The sequence below is a fragment of the Macrotis lagotis genome, chromosome 3 (genome assembly GCF_037893015.1).
Source record: "Macrotis lagotis isolate mMagLag1 chromosome 3, bilby.v1.9.chrom.fasta, whole genome shotgun sequence".
Classification (NCBI taxonomy): Eukaryota; Metazoa; Chordata; class Mammalia; order Peramelemorphia; family Peramelidae; genus Macrotis; species Macrotis lagotis.
Genome location: NC_133660.1, coordinates 116,688,913 through 116,710,732, shown reverse-complemented (window position 1 = coordinate 116,710,732; position 21,820 = coordinate 116,688,913). Strand labels below are relative to the sequence as shown.

General features: G+C 35.7%; 1 protein-coding gene across 3 annotated transcripts in view; it reads left to right on the top strand.

Annotated features, from left to right (window-relative positions):
• FHIP1A (FHF complex subunit HOOK interacting protein 1A) overlaps positions 1 to 21,820 on the top strand; it is a 352,578-nt gene that overhangs the window by 93,613 nt on the left and 237,145 nt on the right. For all 3 annotated transcript variants that reach the window (XM_074229136.1, XM_074229135.1, XM_074229137.1), the window contains exon 2: positions 7,578 to 7,720. The gene's annotated coding sequence lies outside the window, so the exon portion shown is untranslated. The remainder of the gene's footprint in view (positions 1 to 7,577; positions 7,721 to 21,820) is intronic.

Below are 21,820 nucleotides of genomic sequence, written 5' to 3'. Positions count from 1 at the left end.
CAAACTGGAGCAATAGAATAGTGTCTGCCTTTTGAGGTTCTGCCTAACTCTAGGAAAATTTATCTTCTGATTTGAATCAGAAAAAGATGCATTAAAATCCCATTTTGGCCATTTATTACTTCTGTGACCACAGGCAAGTGAGTAAATTATTTTTTTCTCCTGACAGCTGCTTAGAACTTACCTACTAAGATTCAGGTTTTTATCTATTATTGGAGGAAGTTTGCTACACTGTAAATTGGACATATTGAAGAATCAAATCCTTTGGTTAAAATTATCACCAAGAATTTATTAAGTTCCGTGTGTGTACTGGACTCTGTGGTTTAGGAGGTGGCATTTCATCTGAACCCTGAAGGAAGTTAGGGTTTTCAAGAGACATAGGTAAAGAGGGAGTGCATATCAGACCTCAGGACTAGCCTGTGCATTGTGGGATCTCAGGGAATGACAAATCAATCAGTTGATTGGAGTAAAGTGTTCATGAATTATAGAGGTAAACTCTATAGAATTAGAGGTAAATTGTGAAAGGCTTTAAATAACAAGAAGGAGTTTATGACAATGAGGAGCCACTGAAACTTCTAGAGCAGGGGAGTGACGTGGTCTGACCTGTACTTTAGAATATAGAAAAGACAGTTATGTGGAAGTTGGATTGGAGAAAGGGAAAGACTGAATATAGGAAGACCAATTGAGAAGATTTTATCACTTGTTGCTGTCATTTCATAATGACACCATTCTCAAATCTAATGTTATAAGACTTCTTCCATATAACAATGAAATGCATCATCAAAGAATTAGAAAAGGAGAAGATGCCCATTAAATGGCTGAACATATTTTTGGCATATGATTGTGATGGAATACTATTGTGAGGAATGTAGGGCTTGTTGGTCTTCACAAGGTGGTGGGGGATCTCTTTGAAATCCATTGCAAAGGGGGAATGACCCCAGCCAATCACAAAACTGGGAGAGTTCTCCTAATCCCATTCCAAAAGTGACAAACCCAAGATTAGAAGAATCTAGTCCTTAATGGGTCAAGAGTGACCTAGAAATCTTGACCTAATCCAACTGAGTATGCCCAATTAGGCAATTGAATATTATCCCACACACCCCCTGTGACAATTTGGGTTCATCAACATGAACATGCATCGTATGATGTGTGGGGGGATCATATTAGGGACATGTCATGGATGGGTGGACCTCTTAGACCGTAACTCAAATTCTGAGAGCCTATGAAAATCCAGGTGGGAGGGGAAAAAGTTTCTGAAGACTATAAATTACTTGATTAAATTACCCCCACCTTGTGCCTCACACTGGGTGAGGTACCAGTATCTTGCAGGATTCATGAATAAAATATTCAGTTTTCTCTCACTCCAGCAGATTTCTTTCATTTATAGATAACACTATTATGATATAAGAAATGATGAAGAGAATAATTTCAGAAAAATCTAGGAAAATTTTCATGAACTAATGAAAAGTAAAGAGAGCTGAACCAGAACAATTTATAGAGTAAAAGTAATAATGTAAATTATTTTGTATTGATTATGAAATAATCAACTTTGACAAATTTAGGAACTCTGACCAAGTAAGTCAATGGCAACTACATTTCCAAAGGACTCGTCATTAAATATTTTATCTGCCTCCAGATAAAATGGCTTGTGGATACAGATGACATTTTGAAGTATACTTTCTCCGTTTTCTTTTTCTTCCTTTTTTGAAACTTGGCTAATGTGGAAATTTGTTTTGCATGCATATATATTTGTATATATATATATTTGTAATGGGTTGTTTTTCCTTACCTTCTCAAGGAGGAGAGGGAGGGGAAAGGGATTTGAAACTGAAAATAAAACTGAATTTTAAAAATTCTTATTCTTATGCCTTATTCTGTACTCCTAGTACAGGGCAAAAGTTTTGCTTTTCTGATACTCTTTCCACCATGCTATGCTGTGTGGTTTCACCTAAGGGAAAGAAATTACATTAATTGGTTTACCTCTCCCAGTTTGAGAAACTCATGTTTCTATGGAATCTCCTGTACTATATGGCTCTGATAGTTAAAATATTCCTTAACACCAATTTTTTTGGGTTATCTCAGTCCTCAGGAGTACCTCACAAGGTCTTTTGCATGGATTGGTTGGGGCTGAGACTATTTTGTTTCAAAGCCATGCTCATTTGAACCCCGCAAGTATCTGTGGCTGTATGTGTTTTCATGTGCTTTCTGCTTGGTGACATTAGTTTTCATTCATCCTCTACTAAATGAGATGAATTGTAGATGTTCATTCTCAGAGGCCTCTATTCCCATATTTTGTTTCACCTGAAGAATTTAGAGGTATTCAAATGATAAATCTCTTGTGATTAGAAGAACTGAATGTAAATGGGAAGGGAGGATTGCTGTTTTAGTTGAATCTGGCCCATTTGTCAACTCTTAAATGGCTAGTTGTTTTTTGAGCTCTTGGATAGAAATTCAAGGAAGTAAACTATATGAAAAGCTGCTTAGAATGTGTTGAAGTGTTAATATAGAAGGAGTGAACAGAGATCTGGATATGGAGTCAGGAAGATCTGGGTTCTAATCCTGCCCCAGACATTTGGCAGCTATGTCTCTGAGCTTTCAGTTTTTTTCATCAGTAAAATGAATAACATATTAGCCAAAGCAATTCCAGCTGGGAGGGGTGACTTGGGAGATATCACCAAGCTTAAGTGGCAGAACCAGATTCCAATCCAGGTCTTCCAGTCCTCACCCCACCCCTAACTCCAAATCTAACCCACTTTCTTCTAACCTTCACTCTTCGTTTAATGAAATTGTTAAAAATGTATTTTGTTCTAGTTCTCTTAACATTAAAAGTGCAATAAGGTAAAAAAAACCTCTGTTCAGTTCCACGTTTGTAACCAACCAAAGAGACATTATTTATACTCCTCTGCCAATATAAGATTAATTAAAATGTAGTGAAAACAAACTGGTTTGATGTACCATAGGTCAGATGATAGCACTGTGAATTAAATATTGTGCTCTACATAATATATCTCTCACCATCACAGGAACTTTGTTATTGTGGCCAGTCTGTCAAAGAACAAAGATCATGGTTTTCCTCATTCTACTCTATTCACTGTTATCCATCTTTGTACCCTCCTCCCCCCAATTGCCAATTAGTAGATTTAAGGGTCTTACTTGAGGTAACCTGGAATATGCCATCTGGAAACTCAGTTCTGAACTTGAATTTCTCCATTGATGTTAGGAATGTGACAGAGCCACTGCTGAGCATTGAAAGCTACATTTTACTAGATGGAAATAGAATATTTTATTTTAAAAAAAGCATTTGCCTGGGGTGGGAGGAGGGGAAGGACAGAGATGGAGGGTGGGAGGAGATGGGATTTTAGTATAAATGAATTGTTAAAGGCTGTGTTTTAGCTTTTTGGCAGAGGGAGAGTTTTTTAAATGACATGATAACCCAAGAGAATGGTTGAGACTCAGTGCATCCAAGGAGAGCACTTTCAGTTTTCATGAATTCCTTTTAACCTTGCATTTGGTGTCATTCTGTGCATTACTGTCAAAGAAATCTGCTTCCTTTGAAGTCATGAAGTGTTGCTGCTGGGGATAATATCATGATGGTACAATAGGTGTGTGGCAACAAGGCTTACTAATCTCTGCCGGTGCCTTATTACCCAAGTAAAGGTGTCTGTGAGTGAATGTGAGTGCCTATAAACAGAGAGTATATGATGAGGATGTATGGTAATGGGCAGGATGATGGGCAAAATATTTCTCATGAATTAGGGATGACCTTTCATAATTCACGAGCAGCAAAACGAAGGAAGACTTGAAATCACCTGAAAAGCTTGCAGAAGCAATTTGTAATTCTTACCAGGCAGGCTAGAGAGCTGAATATTGCTCTTTTTCTGGTGCATGGTGCTAATATTGTTCATGTGAGGTTACAGGGAAAGGAGGATTCTGTTACTGATAAAACTTCATGCTCAGAAGTCTGTGGTCTTAACACTTAAACAGTCTGAGCATGAGGTTATAATACTAAGCACACAGTAGATACTTATTGAATATTGGATTGATTATAACTCGAAATTGGATTAATTGTAATTGGGGATATTGCAGAGAAAGAAATGTAATTTGTTTGACTTTTTTTCCATGTGAAACTTAGAGACTTTTTTCCCCTCCAAGATTCTAGTTTGGATTGATGTCATAGGCTTGAATTTATCTAGTATACTTATTTTCTTTTCATTGTTTTCCCCTTGTGTTATCCTTCATTCCTAATCTATGATATTGCTCTCAGGTCACTTAAAACAAATTGAAAGGAGGAAAGTATGCAAATCTCTATCCTTTATCATCTATAATTCAAAACAAATCAAATCTAGTTATGATTATCCTCTTTCTGCTTCTTCTGTGAAATGGGAAGAATAATAGCATCCATGTCTCAGGGTTGTTCTGAGATCAAATGAGATCATGTTTGTAAAATGATTTCAAACTTTAAAGAATTATTATTACTAGGTATTTCCAAGGGACTTTCCAAATTCATTTCCTATATTATAATATTGCTATACAAACTGTTAAATGAAATTATGGACCTTGGAAAACTTTAGGTTCCACAGCAAACCTATTGTTCTTCTTTTGCTTATGGAGATCACAGGATTACAGATTTAGACCTGAAAGGGACTTTTAGAGGTTATGACTTTAATTCACCTAATTTTAGAGATGGAAAAAACAGAGACTAGGGAAGTGAAAGTCATTTTCACAAGGTCACTCAAGCATAAAGTGACATAGTGGGGATTTGCAATTAGATGATCAGGCATCACAATTGATTTTCTGTTTTGTCTTTTGCAGTTATTCCTTATTCTTTTCCTTTACTTTCTTGATTTTATAGTGTGTTTGTGTTTTTAATTTATCTTTTCTGTTCAGTCTCATACTTGATCCCTTATGAGCTATGTGACCTTAGTTAAGCCAATTAAATCTCTTTCGGGTCCAGGGCCTTCATATAAAATGATGAGTTGTGAGGAGGATCAGCTGTAAAGCTCTTGTAGCCTGGGACTGCTTGCTACAGTTCAGATCCACAGATCATGAGCCCTTACTGGTTATTTGCTCTATTGCTAGTGATGACCCTTGTGAATTTGGCCTTAAAAATATTAAATAAATTAAATGTATGTTAACCTTTAGAGTTTGTACTAATGAGGGACAAGCATTAACCTCTAAAGTTTGACCTCAAGAAAGAGCAAAACAGAATTAGATTGACCGCAAGTTTATTAATATTTTTCTAAGCTTGCTGATTCTGCTCTTGTGTGTGTGGGAACCCAGTTAGAAAATCAAGACCCTTCAAAATAGAGTTTTGGAAAAGGATTCTTATACCATTCATTATCAGAGGGCAAGATTTGAAAAAGCTACTTTCTGGCTTTGTCCATCAAGGGAGCAGCTCACCTCCTCAGAGATGTGTCCCCAGGAGGATATGCTAGGAGGAATGAATCCCTCTTCCAGCCCTGGATCTTTGTACCTTATCAGTTATGCTGAGTCCTCCACAAAGTAAAGTGAATCTTCCCCATCCAGGATGTCGACACCACACAGTGTACATTGATTTAGAAATCATCGCTGTGGTGCAGTGGATAGAGTGGGGACAGGAGGACCTGAGTTCAAATTCGACCTCAGACACTTAAAAATTACCTAGCTGTGTGATCTTGGGCAAATCACTTAACCCCATTTCCTTGTAAAAATGAAAAAAAAATCATCACTAGATATACCAGAGACATCGAAATATGTTACATTATTTGAGCAAACCCTAAAGAAAAATAAACTAGGAAAAGAAGGAAACCAGATAGCTAGTACATGGTTTGCCCATGCTAAGATGTCTGCTACTTCCCCCTACTCTCCTGGCAACCATTGAGTCATAATTCCTTCAGTCATCAGTCATCCTAACCCCTTGAAAAGATGTAATTTCTTTAACCTCATAGTCATTCATTAGAATTCTTGAGAATAGTGTCTCTAAATTGCCTCTGCTCAGTGAGTTTTGGAACAGCACCTACAGTATGCATTGTTCCTTCACATATTTGGTGAAATTTTCCTTCTGATATTAGCTTTCCATGGAGCAGATCTGATGCACCTTTTTTATATTTCTTATATTCTCTAGCTGTGCCTTTCCATACTTCCCCCTCACCTGGCATGACCTTTCTTCTCTCTTGATGGCTGTTTTCCTATGTTTCATGTTTCAAATGTATATCTCCTGCAATATTTCTGTTATCTTCTAAAATTGGGCATGGTAAAAACTACTAAGGTTTCATCTAGGATTCTAAGAGATATATTTCCAAAACAAAACATAATTTCTGTCTCCTGGGTTCACTTACAAACTATTAAATTGTGAGCTATGTAAATGTTGACTGTAAAAATGCTTGTTTTTTTTAGATTTTTTTCTTTTTTTTTGCTATCTTGTATCTGATTGTAACTTAGATTTAGGTTTATTGATATTTGAGGGTGGTATTTTAAGATATCTATCCTATTTCTTCTTTTGGTAGTTGTTTTTACTAGGCTGATTTCCTCAATATGCTTCCTTAAAGTTGCATAGTAGAATGGAAGTGGACCATATTGGTTATATTGAATACAGCCACCTGACCCTGCCATGATTGGAGCAGGTTCCAACAAGTCTTGTAATTTCTCTGGAAACTTCCCACTGCTGCACTTAGAGCCCACTATTCTGACTAAATGGTATCACTCCCCAAGTCTCCTTAGCCTTCTCTATGGATTTTCAGCTATTTTGTAAAACAACTTAATGCAATATCTTCAATAGGCTGTGCCTTCTATGAGCTCCTCCCTATTGAAATATATTTAGCCACTGCTCCTCCTGCCCCTCTTGGATTCTCCTGCATCTCATTGCTTCAAGATATCCTGAATTGCTGTTCCTCTGCATTGATTAAAGACCCCAGGAGCTTCTTTGGTGTCCTCTTGATTTGGGTTGACAGTTGGTTATGAGTTTTGGCTTTTCCCCAGTTCCCTGTGATATTTTAGGATGCTATTATTTTGAATAGAAAGAATAGAGCTTGGCAAAAGGGATGGAGAAAGGTTTTTACCATGCTTATTAGTGTATTCTAGGTTTCAGTGTCTGAACAGGTCAAGCCTTACTTGACATTAATTATTCTATGTTATATTCCAAGCAGAACTGCACATTTTTAGAAGTGATTCATAAAGGGCTTTGGTTCACTGTTTGCTATGTTATACTATATTGTCTTTATGTTCTATCAGTATTGTTATTAAATTAGCACTCTCATATGAGTCTGTAATTCCAGGATTTTTTTTCCTCTCAGTTATAATGAAGATTTTGTTTTTTTGGCCTTGAGAAGTCTATAATTACTTATCACATTTCTAATGTGATGGGAGATTCATTGCCTACTTACTGTTTTCTAGCCAGGAATCTCCCTCTTTGGCTGGCACCCAGAGTCCTAAATTAAAGACCAATCATTCCTTATAATTTATCCTTTTGCAATGAGGACAGCTATCCTTCCATCCTATTCAATGTTAAATAAATGGTGGTGAATGAGAAAGATAAGAGAAAGAGGGGAATTGTAGCTCATCAATGTTAATGCTTGAGGGGTATTTCTTTTTCTTGTCTACAGTCTTTGGAGTCCTCTCCAGGGAATCTCCAGCAATTCAGACTGATGATCCAGAAATCTCTTGAGGTGAACTGTGTGATAGAGTGAAGCAGGCAAATACAACTCAGAAACAGATTGACTGCTCTTATGAGAGAAAGCAATTACAGGTAAGAAATTTAAAAAAAATTAGCTTTCATTTTGATTTGTTCTCAGGTTGGGCAGTTTCCCTTCTTTATAAAATTTATTGTATCTTTTGTTTATATATGCTAGTTATTTGTAGATATGTCATCCCCTCCATTCTATAAAAATGAATAATAATTAAGCAAAACTACTACAGAGAACTTGATTGAAAGGATATGTAATAGTCTACTTTTGTAGTCCCTCCAAACCTGAACTGAAAGGAGGCAAGGTATAGATACATATATCATCGTGTGTGTGTGTGTGTGTGTGTGTGTGTGTGTGTGTGTGTGGTAGGGGGGATGCAAGATTATGACTACTCAGAATTTGACTTCTTTTTATTGTTCCCTTCTCTACATTGTTGTAGTTTGCTGATTTCACTCTGTATCAGTTCATACAAGTTTTACATGTTTTTCTAAATTCCTCAAATTCGTCATTAATTATACACTAGTATTCTAGTTTGCTCAGTGCTCATTTTGTTTCCATATATACACTTTCATTGAGTATCTGTTTTCCAGATCACAGTTGGATCAAGTTCAGTGCAGAGGCATTTTTTCAATTTAATTTTCCTTTTTCTTTTTTCCCTAATTACACTTTCAATGAACATACATCATTGTGCATGCTAATGAATTCACAATGGTTCAGAGTTTCAGGCAAGTTGTACCTAATTAGGTTAGATTGAGAATGAGTGCTTCAAGACTTTAATAAGTTAGTAATCTGGAATTCAAAATTTAAAAGGAAAGAATATTAAAAATAAATCTTTTTTAGAAAGAAAGACAATTTTATAAGTTAAGTATCTTGATTTCTTGTCTAATTGGGAAATATATGTTATTTCTAAAGAATAAAGATAGACTTGATTCATTATTTCTTTTAAGTGCCAGATAACTAATTTTATTAAATGACTCTACTTGTCAGATGGGCTGATAAATTGATTCTCAATAATCTACTTAGGTCTAGAGTGTCTGACTGCATTTATTTGCCCAATGATTAGCCCTCTCTTCTTTAGGCTTAAATACAAAATTCTCAGGATATTTTAAGCCCTTCCATTCTGCATCCTACTTCCCTTTCTAGTTTTACTTCAGAATGAGCAGCCTAATACTATGGAAAGAGTTCTAGGGAGTCAGAAGACCTAGATTCAAATCCCAGCTCTGTACTTATCACCTGATTGATTTTGGTTAAATTATTTAAGCATGATTGACCTCAGTTTTCTCTTCTGCAAAAATGAGGTGGTCAGATTAAATGCCTTTTAATGCCTATCTATTCCAGTTCTGAATTTGGAACCTCCTTTCATTCTACAGCAATCTTCTTGTTTATCTGTGTTCATTCCCATCACTAACTTGGATGCCTTTGAGCAAATGGTCCTCCATATCCTAAATGGGCTCCCGCCTCCCTTCCACTCTCCTCCTTAGACTATCTAACTCATTTCAAATGTTAGGTTAGCTCTTGTCTTCTATGTGTTGCCTTTTGTTTGGATTCCATTAGTTTTTTCCCCATTAATTTTTAATACTCTCTACCTTTGGAGAAAACTTATTACTTTGTAGTTCTTGCTCTCAATCTCCTGCCCATCCACATCCACACTCACACTCCCTATAGAATATAAGCTTCTTTAGGGAAGAGGCTACTTCTTTTGTTTTCATAGCCCTAGCATCTAACTCAGATGTGATATAGAGAAATGTTTGTTTCCCTGAATTGACTTATAAAACACTGGACACGGGCCACTTTAACCATACTATAAAGAACTTGGCATCAAAAACAGCCTTCATTTTTCCCATTGGCACTAGAGTCATGATAACATGCTTTGTAATCCTCAGATGAAAAGTAATTCATAAGGAGCAGTGGTGTTTATAGAGGGGAAATGTCTTTCATTAGCTTGAGTATTCTACTCTAGGCTTTTAAAAATTAATTTTAGAGAATGTCAGATTTGTGCATATAAGAAATCATTTATTATACACTTTATATCATAAATAAATTATGCTCTTATCCTTAAGGATCTTGGCAGCATACTACATCATTGTTTGTTCAATCCTGAAGGGAAAAACTGTTTTGAATGATATGACTTATTTTAACTTGTGTGACCATGTGTATTTAATTCTTACCTCTATCACTTACTAGGATGCAAAAATATTCCCCCCCATATTTAAATGATTTATTGATGTACTTTTCAGTTTTACATTACTGTCATCATCTACTACTACCAACACAAGAGACATACTTCATCGTTAGTCCTCTAAAGTCAAGACTGCTTATTCAGAATATTGAAATCTTTCAGCTTCATTTTTCCTTTAGATTATTATGTCACTGTTTAAATTGTTTTCCTATTATTCCCTACTTTATTCTTTAATCAATTCATATAGGTCTTCCTGAATTTCTCAGACTAGAATAAAGAATAAAGAATTTTTTATATTTGTTATTTTTTTGGAAGCTTTAGGTTACTCAGTATATAGAACACTAGCCTAGAGTAAGGAAGGACTGAGTTCAAATGTGACTTCAGATACTTCCTAGCCATGCAACTCTGGGCAAGGAAACTCTCAGTTTCCTTAATCCTTAATCATTGCATTTACTTCTTGAAATTGTTCTGAGGATAAAATGTAAAGTTCTTTGCTTTTGCCTGTCTTAAAATAAGTGTTTGTTGATGCTGCTGCTGTTTAGTCAGTTTAGTTATGTCTGACTTTCCATGATCCCATTTGGAATTTTCTTGGAGAGATACTGGAGAGGTTTGTCATTTCCTTCTCCCATTTTTTACAAGTGAGGAAACTGAGGGAAACAGGATTAAGATCATACAGTTAATAAGTACATGAGACTGTATTTAACTCAGGAAGATGAATATTCCTGACTTTGGGCCTGGTACTCTACCATGACACTACCTAGCTGTCTATAATGGATGCTACATATATATATATATATATATATATATATGTATATATATATATATATATATATATATATATACACACACACATATATATATATATATATAGCCTATTACATTTGCATGCTACTGTTTGTTTAGTCATTCCCTAATCAATGAACACCCATTTCCTTCTAGTTCTTTATAATTGTAAAAAGTTCTGCTATAAATAATTGTATATATGGAGATTTCCCTTCTACCTTTAATTTCCTTGTTTACTAGTCTATAGTTTACTAGTTTATAACTAGTAATTACTAGTTTACAAGACTATAAACTAGTAATGGTATATTACTCAGTCAAAGGAGTAGGTACAATTTAATGACTTTTTAAGTATAACCACAAAAACATTTTTAAACTATTTAGTCCAATCCCAGCTCTACCTAATGCACTAATATGCTTCCTCCTACAACAGTTCCCATCCCCTTCAAAACCAAAACACTTATACCATTTATGATTTATATCTTTTGTTATTTTCCTCTGTTCCAGATTGGTGGTGAACTCTCACATTTGTTTTAATTTGCATTTCATATTTGTGTTTACATTTCATATAATTGTTCTGAGCTTAAATCAGTCCCATTCTTCAAAAAAATTGTGGAATATTGGAACTGGAGGGCACCCTAAGGATCATCTGGTCCAATCCTCTTGAGCTTTTTTTCCTCTTGCCCTTGGGAAGAATGAGGTCCAGAGAAGTTGTGACTTGCCTGAGGTCAAACAGTAAATTATTGGCATCACTGGAAGTAGAGCCAATTTTCTTCATTTCTAGTTAATGAATTACAACTGAAAAGCAGTAGGAAATTAAAACAATTACAATAAAGAACAATTCTAAAAAGAGTTGAGGTTATTAATTATAGCTTATTTTTTCCAGACTTTGAAATATTGAACATCATGGAACAAGGATTTCATTAAAAATGTTTTGTCTTGGTATTACAAATGAAAGAAAGCTCAACCAACACTGTCCCTTATTGCCTTTGTAATTTTAGACATATCAATTAATTTTTGTAAAATCTCATTTTTTTTCAGCTGTAAAATAAGGGGGTTGGACTAAATACCTCTGGGTTAACTTCCAGCTCTAGATCTATGAATCTCTGTTTAAAGGTCTGCAAAGGAGAGGGTAAAGTAAGGCTCCTTCTCTTTAATTGGTATGTAAAAAATGAGGTAGTTATTTCTCCTTTCCCTGAACTTTAAGGTAGCACTTATTATATCTCTTATTTAACTTTTATATTCTACATTCCATTATTGTTATTTTTGCATATGATTTATCCTCAAACTAGACTAGTTACTGTATGAGGGCAGTGACCATTCATCTTTTTAATTTCTTCTTCTCCCAGCATTGTTTCTAATATGATGTCTTTGATTTGATTCAGTAAACATATTCAATGTTAAGTGCTGAGAATACAAAAAAGAAGCAAAACATGCCCTCAAGAAGTTTACAATCTAATGGCTAACCTGTAAACAAATATATATATATGTATATATATATATACATGTATATACAAATCTATATGCAAGATAAATAGGAAATAATTAACAGAAGTATGGTATTGGAATTAAGAGAGATTGGGAAAGGCTTCTAGTACAAGGTCTTGCTTATGATAGATGCTCGGTAAATATCTTTTAATTGAATTGCCATAGATTGATTGACTTATTTTTAGAACTGGAATGGACATCAATGCCATTCTGAGTGACTTGTTCCAGGGCTAGTTCATGTGTATACAAAAAGGAAATGAGATTTCAATATGAGGTAGAATATGCCAAATAAAGTGGTAAAGAAAATAACTACTTTGGTCCTTGAAAGAAAAATCAATTTGGCCTGGGATGGTCTCAGAAAGCTTTATGGAGAAGGCAGGATTTAATCCTAGCATTGAAATATGAAATTTGTATTGAAGAGCTTCCTTGGAATAGTGGATACTATCTTGGTTGGAATAGAGGATTTATTTTTGGACTCAAGGTAGGACTGAGATGGGGGAAAATAGGTAGGGGTCAATTTCAGTAACTTATAATTTCACATGTCTTCTAGAAGCAGTGGTAAACTTTGATCTATATTTGATATTTCTACCTCTCCCTCCCTCTTTTTTTTTTTGCAACCACAGTTTTGTTTCTTTTCTCCTTGAAATAATCATCTTGTGTCATTTTATCCAACAACTCTCATCAAGAACATTTTCAAAATGCGTAGGTAGATAGAGATAGGGATTCTTTGGAGATTGCCATTGTGAATTCTTAATCAAAAGGGAAAAATTAATGCAGTTTATAAGATCGTATATTTAGACTCTCATTCCAATCTTATCTTCTAATCATATAAGGAAACTATGAGACCCAAAGGATTTAGGTGACTATCCCAGTGGCAGAGTCCTTAATGAATAATTTTTTAGTTTTGGACTTTGAGAACAAGCTTAGACTACCCATCCCCAGATTCTTAGCTCAGCTCTGGGGGAAGGAAGCTTAAGTCACACTAACCTTTACTGATTGGAACCCTTATCTTAAGAGCTCATTCCTTAAAAACTACCACCAGGACTATGCTGATGTGAATGGATGAGTTCTCTTCCTCCCCCCCACCCAAATGTGGGCCATTAATGTCTCCCTCTGCAGTAAAGCATTTTATCTTTTCTTGCCTAAAAGACAGCTTGAGGAAGAAAAATTAAGATATTCATCAAAAACCTTTGAGTTTACTAAGTGAGATTAGTAGTGGAGATTAGATATAGATTAGGCCATGCAAAGACCTGTCTATCCCAACTGTTTATCTCTGGTAATTGCTTAAATCTCCTAAAACACACTATGGAATAGAGACAGAACTATATATTAGAGGATGGTTTTGGAGCAGAAAAGGTATCAAAAGACCTTTGGTTATACCTGTTTTGGGAGGGGTGAAGGTGAGTATGGACCCTTGAGGGGAGGAATACATAAACAAAATGGTTCATAGATCTAAGGTGGAAGTGATCAAAGAAATGAAAAGTTCTTCTTAGAACTGTGAGACTCATTGGATCATAGATTTATTGTTGATTTTTTTTTTTGTTTTTTTTGCGAAGCAAATGAGTTTAAGTGACTTGCCCAAGGTCACACAAGTAGGTAATTATTAAGGGTCTGAGGCTGTATTTGAACTCTGGTCCTCCTGACTCCAGGGCCAGTGCTCTATCCACTGCACCACCTAGCTGCCCCTGGATCATAGATTTATAACTGAAAAGGAACTAGAGAAGCCAGTCCTCATTTGAGAGATGAACAAATAGTAGCCCAGAGTGGTGAAGGGACTTGCTCAGAATTGCACAGCTTGGAAGCAGGAGTCAGGATTTGAACCCAGGTCTTCTGACTTCTAGTCCAGCACTCATTCTCCTGTACCACACTGGAGTGAAGCTGGCCTGGAGGCAGTGTTGTATTTTGTTATAAAATAATGAAAGAATCAAGTTATTAGAAGATTTTGGAGAATAAATAATAACAGATATTCTAGAATTCAGCTGTCAACATTGACGTATTCAACTCTGTAGCCCAAAAGGTTACAGACTCTTAAGAAAAATGGGAAAGTTAGGTGGTATTTTGAAGCATAGCTCATTCTTTTGTCTGAAGCACAGATGGATATTGGCCAGTAAAGGAAGACTGAAGTTAATATAAAGGGACTTTATACATGGATCAAGTAATTTTTGTTTTTATTTTTATTGCAAGACAATGGGGTTAAGTGGCTTGCCCAGGGTCACACAGCTAGGTAATTATTAATTGTCTGAGACTGGATTTGAACTCGGGTCCTCCTGTCTCCAAGGCTGCGCCACCTAGCTGCCTCAGATCAAGTCATTCTTAATTTTTTTGTGTCCCCCTGCCCCCTGCCCCCACAATGTCATTTAGAAGGATGTCTGCATGTACCTTTTCTGAAGCAGCTTAGCCCCACACCAGAGACCCATTTGGTTTGTTTTACGAGATTTAATTTCAGAGATAAGAATACTACCACCTCCACTACTACCACCAGCAGCACCTTGTGGGTGACCTTTGGAGTCTGCCATCTTTCCTGGATTTTCAAACGGTCTATGCTGGCTGTTTAGACCCTTTGCTGGAAGCACCTTGTTTAAGATTTCAGCCTTTGATGCTGAACACTCAGTCCTGTTGCTTTGATCAAAGGAGAAGCATGTCCAGAGCAGCTTCTGATCTCCATATTAGCCTTTGGTTTTTTTTTGTCCTTGTTGAGAGATGCTTGTCTTTTCATTTCTAATAATTCAGAGTTTACCTTAGCAGGGAATAGGGGAATAGAAATGAAATGAAACAAAATATATAAAATTAGAAAAGATTACAACTGGATTTGATTTGGGGGGGATGCAGGAAAAGGTGATTTTTTTCCTCTTCTTTTTTGGTTCAGATCTGGTGCAGACAGTGGAGAGCATGCTGAAATTGGAGTCAGAAGACCTGATTTAATTGTAGCTACTCATATAACTATGGGCAAGTGACCATATGTCCTTGGGCCTCAGGCCCATGTTTAACAAACTAAAGAGGCTTGGACTAGATACCACTAAAGTGGTTCTAAATCTAGAGTCTTAAAAGCTGTGATTGAGTAAGTTTGGGGAACTCCCAATGTGGAAAATCCCCTCAGTGATAGAGATTGGTAGCATTTATCTTTTATATATCTTGTATTTAAACTTTTTTTCATATCTCCCCATTAGAAGGTATACTTCATGAAGGCAGGGTCTCTCATCAGAATCAGTGCCTATCACAATGCTTGGTCCATAGCACTTAATAAATACTTGATAATTGACTAATTTATCTATAATTTCTAGTCATTATATATATATATATATATATATAGTTACCTGAATACTACTATTAGGTCTATATCTCAAAGATATTTTTATAAAAAAGGGAAAAAGACCAATTTGAACAAAAAAATTAATTGCGGCTCTTTTTGTAGTGACTAGAATTGGAAATCAAGGTGATACCCATTAGTTGGGTACTGGTTAAACAAGGTGGTATGTGATTGTAATGGAATATTAATGTGCTATAGGAAATGACAAGCAGGATGAGTTCAGAAAAACTTGGAAAGACTTGCATGAACTGATACAAAGTGAAGTGAACAGAACCAAAAGAATGCCATTACAAATTAACAGTAATATTTTGTGATGAAGAATTGTGAACTATTCTTAGTAAGACAACGATACAAGACAATTCCAAAGAACTAATGATAAAGTATACTATCTCAGGAGAAAGAACTAATATTGTTTGAATAAAGACTGAAGCATTTTATTTTTCAATTTCTTTCATTCTTTTTCTTTTATTTGAATTTTCTTGTACAAAATGACTAATATAAAAATGTTTTATATGATTACATATAAATATATATATATATATATATAATACACACACACAAACTTACATATATTTCTCTTTGCTTACCCTCTCAGGGACAGAGGTGGCAAAGGAAGGGGGGTTAGAATTTGGAACTTAAAACTTAAAAAATATTTAAAATTGCTTTAACATGAAAGTAGGGAGAAAGCAAAATATGTTAAATTTTAAAAAGAAAGAGAAAAAGTTGGTCATTCTAGTAATAAGTTAAATGCTTTGCCTAGATTTACACTACTGGTAAGACTTGAATCTACATCTTGATTCTGAGACTACTTTTTTTGATAGATAACACTTGAAGATCTGGAATCAAACTTGACCTTTGATATTAATTGTATGATTCTAAGCAAGTCACTTTAACCCTAATTACTTTGGGGGGAGGGGAGGAAATGGGGAGGAAGTAAAGGAGAGGGGAAGAGGGGAAGGAGAGAAGGAGAGGGGAAGGGGGAGAAGGAGAGAGGGAGAGAGAAAAGAAAAGAGGGAAAGAAGAGGAGCAATAGTAGAAAGAGAGAGAAGAGAAGAGACGGGAAGGGAAGAGAAGGGAAGAGAAGGGAAGAGAAGGGAAGAGAAGGGAAGAGAAGGGAAGAGAAGGGAAGAGAAGGGAAGAGAAGGGAAGAGAAGGGAAGAGAAGAGAAGAGAAGAGAAGAGAAGAAGGGGAGAGAGAAAGACAGATATAGACAGAGGCAGTCAGACAAACAGAGAGAGTGCTGCTCTGGCAGTGTTACTGTACTGTGAACTTCCTGCTCCCAGGTACACCTTCATCTATTTACTCACGATCAACTATTAAAATTCCTTCATATTTTTACTTTTTATAAAAATGGAAATGGTTAATGTCATCTAGAAGAGATCTAAATGCATCAGATCAGAGGCTCAGCAGTTTTACCTTTCTCAGTCTGCCTTTGCAAGGACATTGATAAACTGAGAGTCACATAACTAGTAAATATCTGTGGTAGGATTTGAATCTCAGTGTTCCTACAAAGTTCAGTACTTTATCCACTCTGCTATATTGCCACATAACTCCCATGAAGATGACTCCATGTACCTGTGCAGATTAAAACCTGCTCTGCTACTCACAGTCTGGGACACAGAGAGTTTAAGTGACTTCTATAAAATCACATAGCTATGTATGTCTTGGGCAGATTTTGAGCCCAGGTCATCCCTGAAGGATAGTCTCTAATTCAGTACACTACTCTGAATGATCAGTATTAAAAATAAAAGCACAGGAAAAATTAAACATGTTTATTGTCACACACTCAATTGCTAGATTTAGGGATAACTCCTTCATTATCTCATCATCCTTCCGGTTTTCCTTAGAGAGTTTGCATTCTATGAGTGGTGTTAAGACTGGTGTCTAGAGTGTCTCTTTATCTATCAGACATTCAGAAGCCCAGAGATTAGTAGAGGATACGTGCTGCCTCCTGTGTCGGTACAGCTGTCTGTAATGGATGGGAAGAAGAGCCTTGTCAGAAATTTCATAGCCAGAAGTAGAAATAATATCAGTTTCAGGAAAATCAGCAATCCACTCTAATCCTGCAGCATTTATTAAGAGCTCTGTTATATGCAAAGATCTACCAGGTGCCAGTTATACAAAGCCAAAAAGAAAAAAAATCCCCTTTCCAGGGGAGTTAACAACTGAGGGGATCAGAAAAATCATCGGGCTGAGATGTTGCTTTGAAATGAGCTCTAGAAGAAGTCAAGGATCATAACAAGTAGAGGTGAGAAGGGGCTGAAATCCAGGGAAAGAGGAGATCTTAGGAAGAGGCATGGAGGAGAGAAGAAATTTGTTTGAAACATGGAAAACATGAGGGGGAATTATTTGTAAAAAGCCTGTAGGTTTGACAAGCCAGATTGTGGAGAACTTTAAATGCTAAGCTGAGGAAGTAAAGGAGATTCTGAAATGAAAAATAATTAAATATAAACTGAAATAAGGTTAAGGTGTGCCAGAAAAGCACAAAGGATATAATAATCCTTCTTGAAACAGAGAGTGGGAGAGGGAAAGGTGAAGTGGATGGCATGATGGATTTGGAATCAAATAGTCTTGAGTTCACATTATGCGTGGCTGTTTGTTGTGTATGTCTGGAAGTCACTTAACCATCATCTGTAAAATATGAATAATAATAATAACACTTCCCTTATAAGGTTATAATGAAGATTGAGATAATATATGTAAAATGCTTTGTAAATCTTAAAACACCATCAAAAATTCTATCATATCAGTTATCAACATAAGAGATTGCTCAGGCAACTGGCAGGGCAGATAAAGTGCTGGGTCTGGAGTTAGGAAAAGTGATCTTTCTGAGATGAAATCTAGCCTTAGCTGTGTGACCCTGAGCATGTTACTTAAACCTTTTTGCCTCAGTTTCATCATCTATAAGATGAACTGGAAAAGGAAATGACAAACTACTCTAGTGTCTCTACCAAGAAAACCCCAAATGGGTTCACAAAGAGTCAAACATAACTGAAATAAAAAAAAATACTGTTCAATAATAGATAATGAGTAATGAAGAATTATCCATAGAAATAGAAGGAATTTTGATGGCAATTCAGGAAACTATAGACAGGTTATTCTTAAGGAGCTTAGGCTTACTGATCATTGAAAATTGTAAAAGGTAGAAACTGTTCAACCTTCATGATTTTTAGCACAGAGCATGTCATGACTGGGTGGCTGAAATTATAATCAGATATTTGTCTTTTATAAACTAAGAATCAATAGATCTCATACTACAACAATAGACCTCAAAAATACCTTGGGAATTCACAAAACCCTGGAATACTGGAACTGAATTACTATCATAGATGGAACTACTACCCATAATCATCTGGATATAACATGATGCAGAAAATTTTAAGAACACCATTGGTGTTATAATTTCAGCTTCCAAAGTTATTTCCTCAGTTCCCTACCCAGAGGACCATCCCTTGTCACTGGACAGGAAAGAGGGGAGAAAAAGGAGAGAAAGGAGAGAGAAGAAAATGAAGGAAGAGAGAGAAGAAAAAACAGGAAAGAAGAGAAGAAAGAAGAAAGGAGCCAGTCTGAAAACACTGTGACCTCAGAAAATGAATTAAGTTGGAGCAGGAAGAAGTCAGCTAGGAGATACAGTGAACAGAATGCTGAATCTGTAATCAGGAAGACGAGTTCAAATTCAGCCTCAGGTACTCACTAGCTTTGTGACTGGACAAATCATTGACTTCTTTTCTGCCTCAGTTTCTTCCACTCTAAAATGGAGAAAATAATAGTATCTACCTCACAGGTAGTTATGAAGATCAAATTAGAGAATATTTGTTAAAGCACTTAGCACTAATCAATAGCTTATGTTCTTCCCCTTTCCCTATATGCATAGGCTGTCTGACATATCTGGAATTCTTTAGAGACATGGGATCATAAATGGAAAATTGATAGGGCTGTCCTTCCTTTCCTTTATCTTTTGGAATTCTTCCCTTTCTTTAAAATACAGCTTAAACTAGGACAACCTGAGGAGACCTCCTATGGACAATGCTATCCCCATCCAGAGGAGGAAAAACAAGACAAAGTAACCCCCCCCCCCCAAAAAAAACCCCTACAGAATCTGAATCAGTACTATATTCACTTTTAAAAAATTTCTCTTACATATTTCTTTCCTATCTCATAGTTTTCTTTCTTTTCCCTTAATCCTAATTCCTCATACTGAAAATGACTAATCTGTAAACATGCTAAACACAAATGTATTCATCTAACTATTTGCTGCAGAGGAGAAGGGAGGGTGGAAGGAAATTATGAAATTTAAAAATATGCATATGCATATAGATGAATGTTGAAAAACTTTCATGACATGTTATTGGAAAATAAAATAAAATATCAATTGAGGAAAAAATAAAGTGAAATACAGCTCAAGAGTCACTTCTTTCAAAGAAAATGTCCTGATCCTCCCAATAGTGTTCTTCATGTTTCCCTCTGGCCAATGACTTTAATACTTACTCTGTTTATATTTGGTATTTATCTACCTGTGTAAGTGATGTATTCACCTAGTAGACTATTAGCTACTTGAGATTTGGGGGGGCTACTGTATTTTTGTTTTTGTATCTTAGTAACCTAGCCCAGTGCCTGCCATTATGGCAGGACCTTGTTGACTTGTAATGAATCCTGTACTGTACATTTTACATGCATAAATATATATACATATATACATATATGTTATATATGAATCTGAATGCATGGTCCTATTCTACTGAAAGGCATTTTGTTTTCATCTTTAAAGATACCAATAGGGTTTCTATTAAGAAAAGGAAATATTAAACAGATTTCTTCTGCCATTCATGTCATGTTAAGAAAACCATTTAAAGTTGCTTTTCAATTTGAGAGAAGACGATCAAACCAGAAGTCAACAAGTTTGCAGCTAGTACAAGAAGGTGTGTCTAACTAGCAAAGGGTGTTGAGGATAATGGCATTTCTACTGCTGCCCCATATTCAGTACTAGTATTAAATCAATAACTTATTAAAAATGGGTTTTTGCTGTCCAAAGATTGATTTGCTAAGGATCAAAGAAACGTAGTTCTCTATTGTATGGTCATATGTTAGTTGTTCTCAAAGAGCTGTTGTGAGAGAAATAAAAAACCTGAACTTAGGCTGTTTTCTTTGGCAAACAAAAAAATTGGCTATTTACCTCAGTAATTTTTATTCATTTCTGCTTATTAGGAATTCCATGTGTGCATTGTTAAATCACCCATTTGTCAAATGAAATAATAGAGACATAAGACATTTGGCATTTGGAACTGTGTTAGAATCTTAGCTCAATGTTTTGTACTGCTACAAAACTCAATGTTTTGAACTTGGAGACTAAGTCACTAATACTATCTGGGGCTCATTTCTCTTATTTTGAAAGAGTGGGCTGGGCAAAATGTTACAGTTCTGAAACTTATAGAATAAATGTGTTGAGTACTTCCTATATGAAAGAAACCATTTAGGCTGTTGTGTATGTGAGCAGTTTAAAAAGAAATGTTCTTTGCCCTATATATAATTATTTTTAAAAAATAGAAACATATCTTTCAAATAATGAACATTTGCCTTTCTCAAAAATTAAGGGAACTCTCAAGAGCTTTATCTTTACCAACTTGAATTTTTATGATATTGTTATGTGTTTTTTATGTGTGTGTTTATACTCCTGTGCACCTGTGCCGGTATGTATTCATGTATATCTAAAAGTACATAATTACTGTAGAAAACCAATCGAGGGAAGAGATTATGGCTGCATTCTATTTGTTAATAGAAAGCTTTAGCTTTTTCCTGAAAATGGTTTTAGTTTCAGGTGTACCAGAAACATCTGAGAGCCGCCTTGCCAGATGAATTTTTTTTCAAGATAAAACAGATGCTCCATTGATCTTCTTGATATGGTTATTTATGTGGCTGGTTTTCTACAGGAGGGGAAAAAAGTTTGATTAATTACCATTAAGTACAATGTCTCCCCTGGGTAATGAATTCTGTGTGTTTGTCTGTTTTCTTCTTTCTTCAAAATAAATTAGTGACTGGTTTAAATAGATATGGATGAAAGAGGCTACAAGAACATTCAGCTGTTTACAAACATGTGGGATGGGAATGCTATTAAGGATCGAGTCTATACTGGGAGGATGTTGAATTTTGTGTAGAAGATGACACTGATCTGGTTACAATATGTTTAGAATGGGCACCTTCCAAGAATTTTTTTTAGGAATATGTGTTAAGCCAACCACACCTTTCTTGTTGGATGCTACTGATAACTGATGTTGTTCCTGAATGTGCAAAGTGGTTGTTTGGGATTAGGGGCTACAGTCTTTGGTCATGTCTGCTCATATATAATATGGGACCCCCTGAGTATTAGACTAATGTCTATGGTCTCACCAGCTTCACATTCAGGCTAAAGAA